The sequence below is a fragment of the Triticum aestivum genome, chromosome 1A (assembly GCF_018294505.1).
Source record: "Triticum aestivum cultivar Chinese Spring chromosome 1A, IWGSC CS RefSeq v2.1, whole genome shotgun sequence".
Lineage (NCBI taxonomy): Eukaryota > Viridiplantae > Streptophyta > Magnoliopsida > Poales > Poaceae > Triticum > Triticum aestivum.
In genome coordinates, this window is record NC_057794.1 from 38,748,119 (window position 1) to 38,760,960 (window position 12,842).

A 12,842-nucleotide genomic window follows, 5' to 3' on the forward strand; every position below is an offset into this window, starting at 1 on the left:
TGTCTGAGTATGTTAAATATTTTGCCAAATTTTGGTAAAAATTACAACGGGGGACCAATAAACCAGGACGGAGGTAGTACGTCAATCACACACGATTCCCAAAATTGGAACCGTGTGCAATGACTTTTGATACGTCTCCAACGTATCTCTAATTTTTGATTGCTCCATGCTATATTATCTACTGTTTTGGGCAATATTGGGCTTTATTATCCACTTTTGTATTACTTTTGGGACTAACCTATTAACCAGAGGCCCAGCCCAGATTTGCTGTTTTATGCCTATTTCAGTGTTTTGAAGAAAAGGAATATCAGACGGAGTCGAAACGGAATGAAATCAACTAGAGAAGTTATTTTTGGAAGGAAACACACCTGATGGACTTGGACCCCACCTCAAGGAAGGAACGAGGTGCTCACGAGGGTGGGGTGCGCCCCCCCTAGGGTGTGCCCCCCTATCTTGTGGGGCCCTCATGGCTCCCCTGATGTACCTCCTGCACCCATATATACCTACGTGACCAAAAACTTCCACAACGCAACATAGATCGGGAGTTCCGCCGCCAGAAGCCTCCGTAGCCACCGAAAACCAATATAGACCCATTCCGGCACCCTGCTGGAGGGGGCAATCCTTCTCCGGTGGCCATCTTCATCATCCCGGTGCTCTCCATGACGAGGAGGGAGTAGTTCTCCCTCGGGGCTCAGGGTATGTACCAGTAGCTATGTGTTTGATCTCTCTCTCTCTCATGTTCTTGAGATGATACGATCTTGATGTATCGCGAGCTTAGCTATTATAGTTGGATCTTATGTTTCTCCTCCCCCTCTACTCTCTTGTAATGAATTGAGTTTTCCCCTTTGAAGTAATCTTATAGGGCCGAGTCTTTAAAGACTGGAGAACACTTGATGTATATCTTGCCGTGGATATCTGTGGTGACAATGGGATACCACGTGCCAGTTGATGTATGTTTTGGTGACCAACTTGCGGGTTCCGCCCATGAACCTATGCATAGGGGTTGGCACACGTTTTCGTCGTGATTCTCCGGTAGAACTTTGGGGCACTCTTCGAGGTCCTTTGTGTTGGTTGAATAGATGAATCTGAGATTGTGTGATGCATATCGTATAATCATACCCACGGATACTTGAGGTGACATTGGAGTATCTAGGTGACATTAGGGTTTTGATTGATTTGTGTCTTAAGGTGTTATTCTAGTACGAACTCTAGGGCTGTTTGTGACACTTATAGGAATAGCCCAACAGATTGATTGGAAAGAATAACTTTGAGGTGGTTTCGTACCCTACCATAATCTCTTCGTTCGTTCTCCGCTATTAGTGACTTTGGAGTGACTCTTTGTTGCATGTTGAGGGATAGTTTATGTGATCCAATTATGTTAGTATTGTTGAGGGAACTTACACTAGCGAAAGTATGAACCCTAGGCCTTGTTTCCACACATTGCAATACCGTTTACGCTCACTTTTATCACTTGTTACCTTGCTGTTTTTATATTTTCAGATTACAAATACCTATTATCTACTATCCATATACCACTTGTATCACCATCTCTTCGCCGAACTAGTGCACCTATACAATTTAACATTGTATTGGGTGTGTTGGGGACACAAGAGACTCTTTGTTATTTGGTTGCAGGGTTGCTTGAGAGAGACCATCTTCATCCTACGCCTCCTACGGATTGATAAACCTTAGTCATCCACTTGAGGGAAATTTGCTACTGTCCTACAAACCTCTGCACTTGGAGGCCCAACAACGTCTACAAGAAGAAGGTTGTGTAGTAGACATCAAGCTCTTTTCTGGCGCCGTTGCCGGGGAGGTGAGTGCTTGAAGGTATATCTTTAGATCTTGCAATCGAGTCTTTTAGTTTCTTGTTTTATCACTAGTTTAGTTTATAAAAGAAAACTAAAAAAATGGAATTGAGTTTGTCTCATACGCTTCACCTTTTTAATATCTTTCGTGAGTATGATGGAAAGGATAATTGTGCTCAAGTGCTAGAAGAAGAAATCTATAAAATGTTTGGCACTAAATATTTGAATGATGAGCATGATTGCAATGTTGTTAGTACGAATTCTTTGAATATCCATAATACTAATGATGATTGCACTAGTTATGATGAAAATGCCTCCTATAAACATGTCAATTTTTGTGGAGTAGACTGGGTTTGCAAGTACACACCAAATAGGGAAGATAGATATTGCAAGAGGCATAAGTACTTAGAAACCAAATCATTGCAAGAAATCCTAGATGAGTGTGCTGAAAGATTCAATATTTTTCGTGCCCCTTGTGAACTTTGCAATGAACATGGTCATTTAAAGCTCCAATGCTATTTGTTTCATGATCAAGTCGTGTCCAAACATTGTGATAATTTGATTACCCTTGAGCATCATAAAGAGCTTAGCCTTCTTTTGGGTTATGAAGAAATGAAACGTATAACTGAGGGTATTCCAAAGTTTAATCTTGATAGAGTTCTTGATTTTGATCTAGAGAAAATTTATATGTATTGTGCGGTGAATTGCATTGAAAATCCTTATATTGCCAACTACATAAAGAAAAGAAAACAAATAGAAGATGAAGAGAATACTAATGAAAGGGAAGAGACTTCCCAATATCCTCCTATTATTTCTTATGATGAATCAGGTAACGAGGAGGAGCCTCCTATTCAACCAATCTCATTAATAAGGAGCTCCAAAAGAGGATTGAACCCACACATGATGTGGTGAAGAAGAAGAAAAGAAAAAGGAAGAGAGGTAAAAAGGTATCTCTCCCAAATAAAGTTGCTCCTATTACTATTGTGCCTCATGAAAAATATAATTGTGGATAGATGAAATGATACTTCTTATGATCTTGAAAATCTTTTTGGCACTTGCTTGGAAGAATATAATAATTGCTATACTATTGGTGCTATCCATGCTATTAATGATGAGAGTGATTATGCTTATGATACGAAAAGGCCCAAGCTTGGGGAAGCTATGTTTGATGAGGATGACATATTTGAGAATATATTTGCTGCAATTGATGTTTGTCCCAAGCTTGGGGATGCTATGTTTAATAATTATGATATTTTTAGTATCCCAAGTTTTGATATGCAAATTTATAATGATAATAACATGCCTCCTACTTATGATGATTATTATGAAGATACTTATGCTATAAAAAGTAGTGATTATATTTATAAAACTTGTCATGATTATGGTTACCCATTTTCTGAACATTACTCTTTTAATGTGAAAACAATTTATAGTATTCAAGTTTCTTATGATACTCCCACTATTCCGATTGAGAAGAAATTTGCGTATGTGGAGAGTAATAAAATTTCTATGCTTGTAGATCATGAAAAGAATGCTTTAGGTGCTGGTTATATTGTTGAATTAATTCATGATGCTACTGAAAATTATTATGAGGGAGGAACATATGCTTGTAGGAATTGCAATAATATCAAGTTTCCTCTCTATGTGCTTAAAATCTTAAAGTTATGCTTGCTTTACCTTCCTATGCTAGTTGATTATTGTTCCCATAAGTTGTTTGCTCACAAAATCCCTATGCATAGGAAGATGTTAGACTTAAATGTGCTAGTAATATTCTTTATGATGCTCTCGTTATGTTTCAATTCTTATCCTTTATGTGAGCATCATTGAAATCATCATGCCTAGCTAGGGGCGTTAAACGATAGCGCTTGTTGGGAGGCAACCCAATTTTATTTTTGTTCCTTGCTTTTTGTTCCTGTTTAGTAATAAATAATTCATCTAGCCTCTGTTTAGATGTGGTTTTATGTGTTTAATTAGTGTTTGTGCCAAGTAGAACCTTTGGGAAGACTTGGGGAAAGTCTTGTTGATCATGCTGTAAAAAACAGAAACTTTAGCGCTCACGAGAATTGCTGCCATTTTTATTTGGAGAGTGATATTTAGTTAATTCTTTTTGAAGATGATTAATAGATAAATTCCTCAGGTCCAGCAATTTATTTGAGAATTTTATGAGTTCCAGAAGTATACGTTTGATCCAGATTACTACAGACTGTTCTGTTTTTGACAGATTCTGTTTTCATGTGTTGTTTACTTATTTTGATGAATCTATGGCTAGTAAAATAGTTTATAAACCATAGAGAAGTTGGAATACAGTAGGTTTAACACCAATATAAATAAAGAATGAGTTCATTACAGTACCTTGAAGTGGTGATTTATTTTCTTATACTAACGGAGCTTACGAGTTTTCTGTTAAGTTTTGTGTTGTGAAGTTTTCAAGTTTTGGGTAAGGATTCGATGGACTATGGAATAAGGAGTGGCAAGAGCCTAAGCTTGGGGATGCCCAAGGCACCCCAAGGTAATATTCAAGGACAACCAAGAGCCTAAGCTTGGGGATGCCCCGGAAGGCATCCCCTCTTTCGTCTTCGTTCATCGGTAACTTTACTTGGAGCTATATTTTTATTCACCACATGATATGTGTTTTGCTTGGAGCGTCAATTTATTTTGTTAGGATTTGCTTGCTGTTATTTAGAACAATGTTTTGCATCTTTTATTTCAATAAAAGTGGCATTGATAGCCTTTACTATGCCTATGTTACAAGTATACATGTTGCTGTTTGAAAACAGAAAGTTTACCGCTGTTGCAATAATTCCCTAGAAAAGTCAGAATGTGATAAAATGTTGAAACCTTTTGCATATTAAGCTCTGATAAATTTACTACAGTGGGAATTTTCTTTCATAATTTTTGGAGCTAGGGAAGTATGGATGTTGCAGCATTCTTTACAGACTATCCTGTTTAGGCAGATTGCTGTTATGTTTGCATTGTTTGCATATGTTTGCTTCTTTAATGATTCTATTTGAGGATAGGACTATTAAATATGCAGAGGCATTTAGTATGCAATGTTGAATAATAATTTTAGTGATTTGCTACAGTAGAGTATGATAAGGTTTTGGCAATGGTTTATACTAACTTATCTCACGAGTCCTTGTTGAGTTTTGTGTGGATGAAGCTTTTGAGATTTAGGGAGACCGTGATATGAGAGGAATTAAGGAGACACAAAAGCTCAAGCTTGGGGATGCCCAAGGCACCCCAAGATAATATTTCAAGAAGTCTCAAGCATCTAAGCTTGGGGATGCCCCGGTTGGCATCCCACCTTTCTTCTTCAACAACTATCGGTTAGTATCGGTTGATCCTAAGTTTTTGCTTCTTCACATGATGTTTGCTATTCTTAGATGTCATTTTATTTGCTTTGCTTGCTGTTTGAATAAAATACCAAGATCTGAAATTATTAAATGTTAGAGAGTCTTCACATAGTTGCATAATTATTCGACTACTCATTGATCTTCACTTATATCTTTCGGAGTAGTTTGTCATTTGCTCTAGTGCTTCACTTATATCTTTTAGAGCATGGTGGTAGTTTTATTTTGAAGAAATAGATGAACTCTCATGCTTCACTTATATTATTTTGAGAGTCTTAAATAGCATGGTAATTTGCTTAAAATCCTAATATGCTAGGTATTCAAGAATAATAAAATTCTCTTATGAGTGTGTTGAATACTATGAGAAGTTTGATACTTGATAATTGTTTTGAGATATGGAGATGGTGATATTAGAGTCATGCTAGTTGAGTAGTTGTGAATTTGAGAAATACTTGTGTTGAAGTTTGTGATTCCCGTAGCATGCACGTATGGTGAACCGTTATGTGATGAAGTCGGAGCATGATTTATTTATTGATTGTCTTCCTTATGAGTGGCGGTCGGGGACGAGCGATGGTCTTTTCCTACCAATCTATCCCCCTAGGAGCATGCGCGTAGTACTTTGTTTCTATAACTAATAGATTTTTGCAATAAGTATGTGAGTTCTTTATGACTAATGTTGAGTCCATGGATTATACGCACTCTCACCCTTCCACCTTTGCTAGCCTCTCTAGTACCGCGCAACTTTCGCCGGTACCATAAACCCACCATATACCTTCCTCAAAACAGCCACCATACCTACCTATTATGGCATTTCCATAGCCATTCTGAGATATATTGCCATGCAACTTTCCACCATCCGTTTATTATGACACGCTTCATCATTGTCATATTGCTTTGCATGATCATGTAGTTGACATCGTATTTGTGGCAAAGCCGCCGTTCATAATTCTTTCATACATGTCACTCATGCATCGTTGCACATCCCGGTACACCGCCGGAGGCATTCATATAGAGTCATATCTTGTTCTAAGTATCGAGTTGTATCATTGAGTTGTAAATAAATAGAAGTGTGATGATCATCATTCAATAGAGCATGTCCCAAAAAAGGCCAAATAAAAAAGAAAGGCCAAAAAAGGCCAAATAAAAAAAGGGACAGTGCTACTATCCTTTTACCACACTTGTGCTTCCAAGTAGCACCATGTTCATCATATAGAGAGTCTCCTATGTTGTCACTTTCATATACTAGTGGGAATCTTTCATTATAGAACTTGGCTTGTATATTCCAATGATGGGCTTCCTCAAAATGCCCTAGGTCTTCGTGAGCAAGCGAGTTGGATGCACACCCACTAGTTTCTTTCGTTGAGCTTTCATATACTTATAGCTCTAGTGCATCCGTTGCATGGCAATCCCTACTCACTCACATTGATATCTATTAATGGGCATCTCCATAGCCCGTTGATACGCCTAGTTGATGTGAGACTATCTTCCCCTTTTTGTCTTCTCCACAACCACCACTCTATTCCACCTATAGTGCTATATCCATATCTCACGCTCATGTATTGCGTGAAGATTGAAAAAGTTTGAGAACATTAAAAGTATGAAACAATTGCTTGGCTTGTCATCGGGGTTGTGCATGATTTAAATATTTTGTGTGGTGAAGATGGAGCATAGCCAGACTATATGATTTTGTAGGGATAGCTTTCTTTGGCCATGTTATTTTGAAGAGACATGATTGCTTTGTTAGTATGCTTGAAGTATTATTATTTTTATGTCAATATGAACTTTTGTCTTGAATCTTATGGATCTGAATATTCATGCCACAATTAATAAGAATTACATTGAAATTATGCCAACTAGCATTCCACATCAAAAATTATCTTTTTTATCTTTACCTACTCGAGGACGAGCGGGAATTAAGCTTGGGGATGCTTGATACGTCTCCAACGTATCTATAATTTTTGATTGCTCCATGCTATATTATCTACTGTTTTGGGCAATATTGGGCTTTATTATCCACTTTTGTATTACTTTTGGGACTAACCTATTAACTGGAGGCCCAGCCCAGATTTGCTGTTTTATGCCTATTTCAGTGTTTTGAAGAAAAGGAATGTCAGACAGAGTCGAAACGGAACGAAATCAACTGGAGAATTTATTTTTGGAAGGAAACACACCCGATGGACTTGGACCCCACGTCAAGGAAGGAACGAGGTTCTCACGAGGGTGGGGGAACCCCCCCTAGGGTGCCCCCCTGTCTCATGGGGCCCTCGTGGCTCCCCTGACGTACCCCCTGCACCCATATATACCTACGTGACCTAAAACTTCCAGAACGCAACATAGATCGGGAGTTCCGCCGCCAGAAGCTTCCATAGCCACCGAAAACCAATCTAGACCCGTTCCGGCACCCTGCCGGAGGGGGCAATCCTTCTCCGGTGGCCATCTTCATCATCCCAGTGCTCTCCATGACGAGGAGGGAGTAGTTCTCCCTCGGGGCTGAGGGTATGTACCAGTAGATATGTGTTTGATCTCTCTCTCTCTCGTGTTCTTGAGATGATACGATCTTGATGTATCGCGAGCTTTGCTATTATAGTTGGATCTTATGTTTCTCCTCCCCCTCTACTCTCTTGTAATGAATTGAGTTTTCCCCTTTGAAGTAATCTTATCGGATCGAGTCTTTAAAGACTTGAGAACACTTGATGTATGTCTTGCCTTGGATATCTGTGGTGACAATGGGATACCACGTGCCACTTGATGTATGTTTGGTGACCAACTTGCGGGTTCCGCCATGGAACCTATGCATAGGGGTTGGCACACGTTTTCGTCGTGATTCTCCGGTAGAACTTTGGGGCACTCTTTGAGGTCCTTTGTGTTGGTTGAATAGATGAATCTGAGATTGTGTGATGCATATCATATAATCAGACCCACGGATACTTGAGATGACATTGGAGTATCTAGGTGACATTAGGGTTTTGATTGATTTGTGTCTTAAGGTGTTATTCTAGTACGAACTCTAGGGCTGTTTGTGACACTTATAGGAATAGCCCAACGGATTGATTGGAAAGAATAACTTTGAGGTGGTTTCGTACCCTACCATAATCTCTTCGTTCGTTCTCCGCTATTAGTGACTTTGGAGTGACTCTTTGTTGCATGTTGAGGGATAGTTATGTGATCCAATTATGTTAGTATTGTTGAGGGAACTTACACTAGCGAAAGTATGAACCCTAGGCCTTATTTCCACACATTGCAATACCGTTTACGCTCACTTTTATCACTTGTTACCTTGCTGTTTTTATATTTTCAGATTACAAATACCATTATCTACTATCCATATACCACTTGTATCACCATCTCTTCGCCGAACTAGTGCACCTATACAATTTACCATTGTATTGGGTGTGTTGGGGACACAAGAGATTCTTTGTTATTTGGTTGCAGGGTTGCTTGAGAGAGACCATCTTCATCCTACGCCTCCTACAGATTGATAAACCTTCGGTCATCCACTTGAGGGAAATTTGCTACTGTCCTACAAAGCTCTGCATTTGGAGGCCCAACAACGTCTACAAGAAGAAGGTTGTGTAGTAGACATCAACTTTCATTTTTCCTGCTATGTCAATCACACACGGTTCGCTCTAGGGAACCGTCGCCCCCAAAATTCTTTCTGGGATAGAAAATCTTCACCACTTAATTAAAAAAAATCCTCACCATCCCCACGTCAAAAAACCCTCACCCTGCCCGCCACCCCCTCAGCCCCTCCGGTACGTTCCCCATTCACACCTGCACAAGCTCCTCTGCATCTATGCCATGGCACCGCCTATCGCGGCGGTAAACACTTAGCTCGATGCCTGCCGCCGCCACCAGGCTACTGGCAAAGCCCACCGCATTTCACCACTTCTGCTTTCGGCCACCTATCACCATCGACTTTCTCGACGCTACTCGCGGTTGACCCAGCTTCGCTCGGTTGGGGAATCTGCCATACTGAGGGTTCTTTCTCAAGGACAACAAGGTAACTAATTTAACGAGATATTATCTCATCTCTTATCCCGGTTCATCTGCCTCCTTTAATCACTCGTGTAACATCCCAAATTTGCAATTTGGAATGTTATACACTAGATCATCATGCATAGCATATTTTCTTGCATTTTGGTTGATCCTAGAAATTTCACGCAACTCAAGGACCCACGGAGAGAGTTGGAGATTTCGTTATTTTCATATTTGAGTTCTCTCAAATTTTGGAAAAGAGGATCATTTGATTTATTTATTCCATCTTCAACTATTTTTCCAATATCAAGAAAATGAGAGAGGGAATAATATGACTTTCCCAAAGTTAGGAGAAATGAAGATCTAATGAATAAATCAAATTTTGGTTTTGCCGGAGTTTTGTTTGCTTTTTATTTGGATAGGGAAAAATGCGCGTTTTCAAAAATTGCATTTTAGGCCCAGAGAAAAGTTCATTTTGTTCGACTCATTTTTAGGAGTCAGGGAAAATTTACTCTAGAATTTTCGGAGTTCGTTTAGTTTTCTTTTCTTTTGTTTTTCTGCGCGCGTAACCGTTTAAAAAAAAGGAGACCGCAGCGCCCGCCTGGGCCAAGGGCCCAGCTGGCCGGCCCAGCCGCCCCGTGCGCCAGGCGCAGCCGCCAGCCCCACCGCCAGGCCGAGTCCCAGCGGGACTCCAAGCCGCCGCCGCCTCCCCTTGCCCCTTCCCAAGCAAGAGACCCCCCCATCCTATATAAATACCGACACCCCCCCTCTTTTCCTCCACCACCCCAAGCCCCAAGCCGCCGCCGCCTTAAGCCGCCGCCGCCTTAAGCCGCCGCCGCCGCCCTAAGCCGCCGCCCGGAGCCCGCCTCCCGAGGTAGCCGCGCCGCCTCTTAAAAGAACCGTTCTGTTTCTTTTCCGTTTTTCTTCCGGCTTTGTTTCGTTTTTCTTCCGAAACCCTAGATCGGTTTTCATTTTTCTTTCGGACCGTTCGTCTCAACAAACGTGATCACCGATTTTTCCCGGTTAACAACGCCCGTTCCTTTAACCGTTCATCTCTTTCTTTTCGTCGGATTTATTCCGCGATCGTGATCTCAGATCCGATCTTCGTTCTAGTCTTTCTTCTCGCTCATTTATCAGAATCAGGTGATTCAAGCGCCTGGAGTTTCGTTTCGAAACTTCCGTTCCGACTAATCAACTTGAACAAGTTTTGCCACAATAAAATTTGACCTAGTTTCAACCTGCTAGAACCGAGTTGTTTTCTTCCGCCGTTGTTTTTCCGTCGTCTGTTCGGTTCTTTCTTTCTTTGCAACCGGAGTTCTTAAGTTGAACCTTCTGGTTTGTTCTCTTGTTCGAGTTTTACCTGTGCATTAGATGAGTACTTATTGTGTGCTTGTTGTTTGTCTGCGATAGATCACCCGGATTGCGCCGCTTGTTACTTCGAAACCCTAGGTCTCGCGGATCATCAGCAAGGCAAGTAACACTTTGATCATACCTTTTTTCTACAACCCAGTTTTATTGCATTAGATCAATCCTCACACATTGCATGATTAGGATATAATTAAATTGTGGGATGGGAAGTAGATGAGGTAGTACCTATCACCTATATTATTATGAAACCTTTGGGAGTTACTTCTACGTTTGCTTATTATGTCATGCTATGCTAGTAGACGTGGATTGGGTGAGTGATATCCATGACAGATGTGAGTTTGTTAATTTTAATGGTTTACTTAAGGTGGCAACTTAAATACACATCTGGATGGATTGAGGCACCTGATGTCTATCAGGACTTGCCTGTTTTTATTTCGGACCGCCACCCAGGCTCAAAGGGATCATAAGATCATTCATGCTAGTAACTTCCGTGTGCAGCCACAAGCCATTATGGGCTCTGGCATAGTTGACTAAGTCGTGCGAACTCTTACGGGTAGACTAGCAGATGTAGGGGAAAGTAGGTGTACCGGTCTACCCACAAGTAAGGTGCTAGCACTTCTAAAAGACTGTGTCTCGGTCATCCGTTTCTCAAACATCTTGTAGTGCGAGAATCCAAACGGAGGCGATCGAGTCTTATGGGGAAAAGTGCGCAAACCTCTGCAGAGTGTACAAACTAATCATGATTAGCCATGTCCCCGGTTATGGACAACTTGAGTATCTAGTACTTGAATATCATGTGAATCTCATCACGTTACTTCTAATTAATGTTGCTGGGTTTTAATTACTTAATTGGGATCGGAATGCTGTCAACCATTCTCGATGTTTAACAACTACCATGATAGTTAAATAAATTTATTCCTTTGCAGTAGTGAAAAACTGGCTTTACGCAAAACTGTAACCATAGAGCTTTCCACCAGCCATATCTGCATGTAGTATAGCTGTTTCATTCCATTACTCTCTATGTGTTACATTGCCAGCATATTCCATGTGCTGACCCGTTTTCGGGCTGCAACTTCTCATGTTGCAGACTTTTCAGACGACGAGTAAGGTGCTTTTAGGTCGTGGTTCTATACTCAGTGATGCCGTTGGAGTTGATGGACCCATTTATCTTCCGAATCTTCCGCTGTTATCGTTATTAGATGGCCTTAAGCCATATTTATTGTAATAAGTTCTCTTTGAGACAACAATGTAATAAGTGTGTGATTGCCACTCTGCTATAAATCCTTCGATGTACTGTGTGGTGTCAGCATTACTGATCCAGGGATGACACCGGAGCACAGTAGACTTGATCCATTCGGGTCGGGTCACTATAGAGATGGTATTAGAGCACACGCTGACTGTAGGACACGACCACTAAGTTAAAGCCATAGATCACCATTCTCTTCTCATTTTCTAACTCCTCATCTTTTCTACTCTTTTAGGATGACAAACGCGAAGATTAAGTGCGCTCAACCGGATGAAGGCACACCATTTGGATTTCACCTGAAGGAAGTCACCAAGTACCTGAACATTGGATTACCAAGCTTCACGGGAACCTTCAACGCCACTCTGCCTGAAGAGGAGCGCTAGAAGATTCAAGCTCATGTTCCGGGAAGGACATTCGCACCAATCACGAAGCCCATAGATAGTGTTTTCAATGCACCAACCTGGAGTCTAGGAAGGAGCATGGCAGCTCATATCACCATGGGACGCATTGGAGAAGTTTATCAAGAAGACCTCAAGGACACTATCTACCAGATTTGCGGACGCCGAGACGAACAATGGGAGTTAGTCAGCACCAAGAAGGATAGATCCATTGCATCTTTCATCCAGGAGTTAAACCAGCACATTCGACGCCACGAGAACCAGATATGCAATGATATGATAGAGTTGAAGAATGCGAAGGCAAGGATCATCGAGCTAGAAGGAGAACTGAAGTCTACACGCAATGACTACATGGACGAGATCGTAGCTCTAGCGAGACACAATGGCGATCTTAAGCAGGAGATTGAAGAACTCAAGAGGAAGCTAGTATCCAAGGAGGAAGACGAGTACATCGCATGTCCGTACAACTACATCATCATCGACGACACCGATTCGGATCCAAGTGAACCCGACTTTGAGGACAAAGCCGGAGCAGATATCATGGAGTCTTCCGCCGGTTCAAATTTCTAGATGACCACCAGATAGTAGTAGCATTTTCCCCCTGTAACATTATAGACGAGCACCTTTGCGATAGTTTTAGACTGATTGTAAGCCCTTGTTTGATTGAATGAAGTGATTTTGTGTGCATTTGCTCATG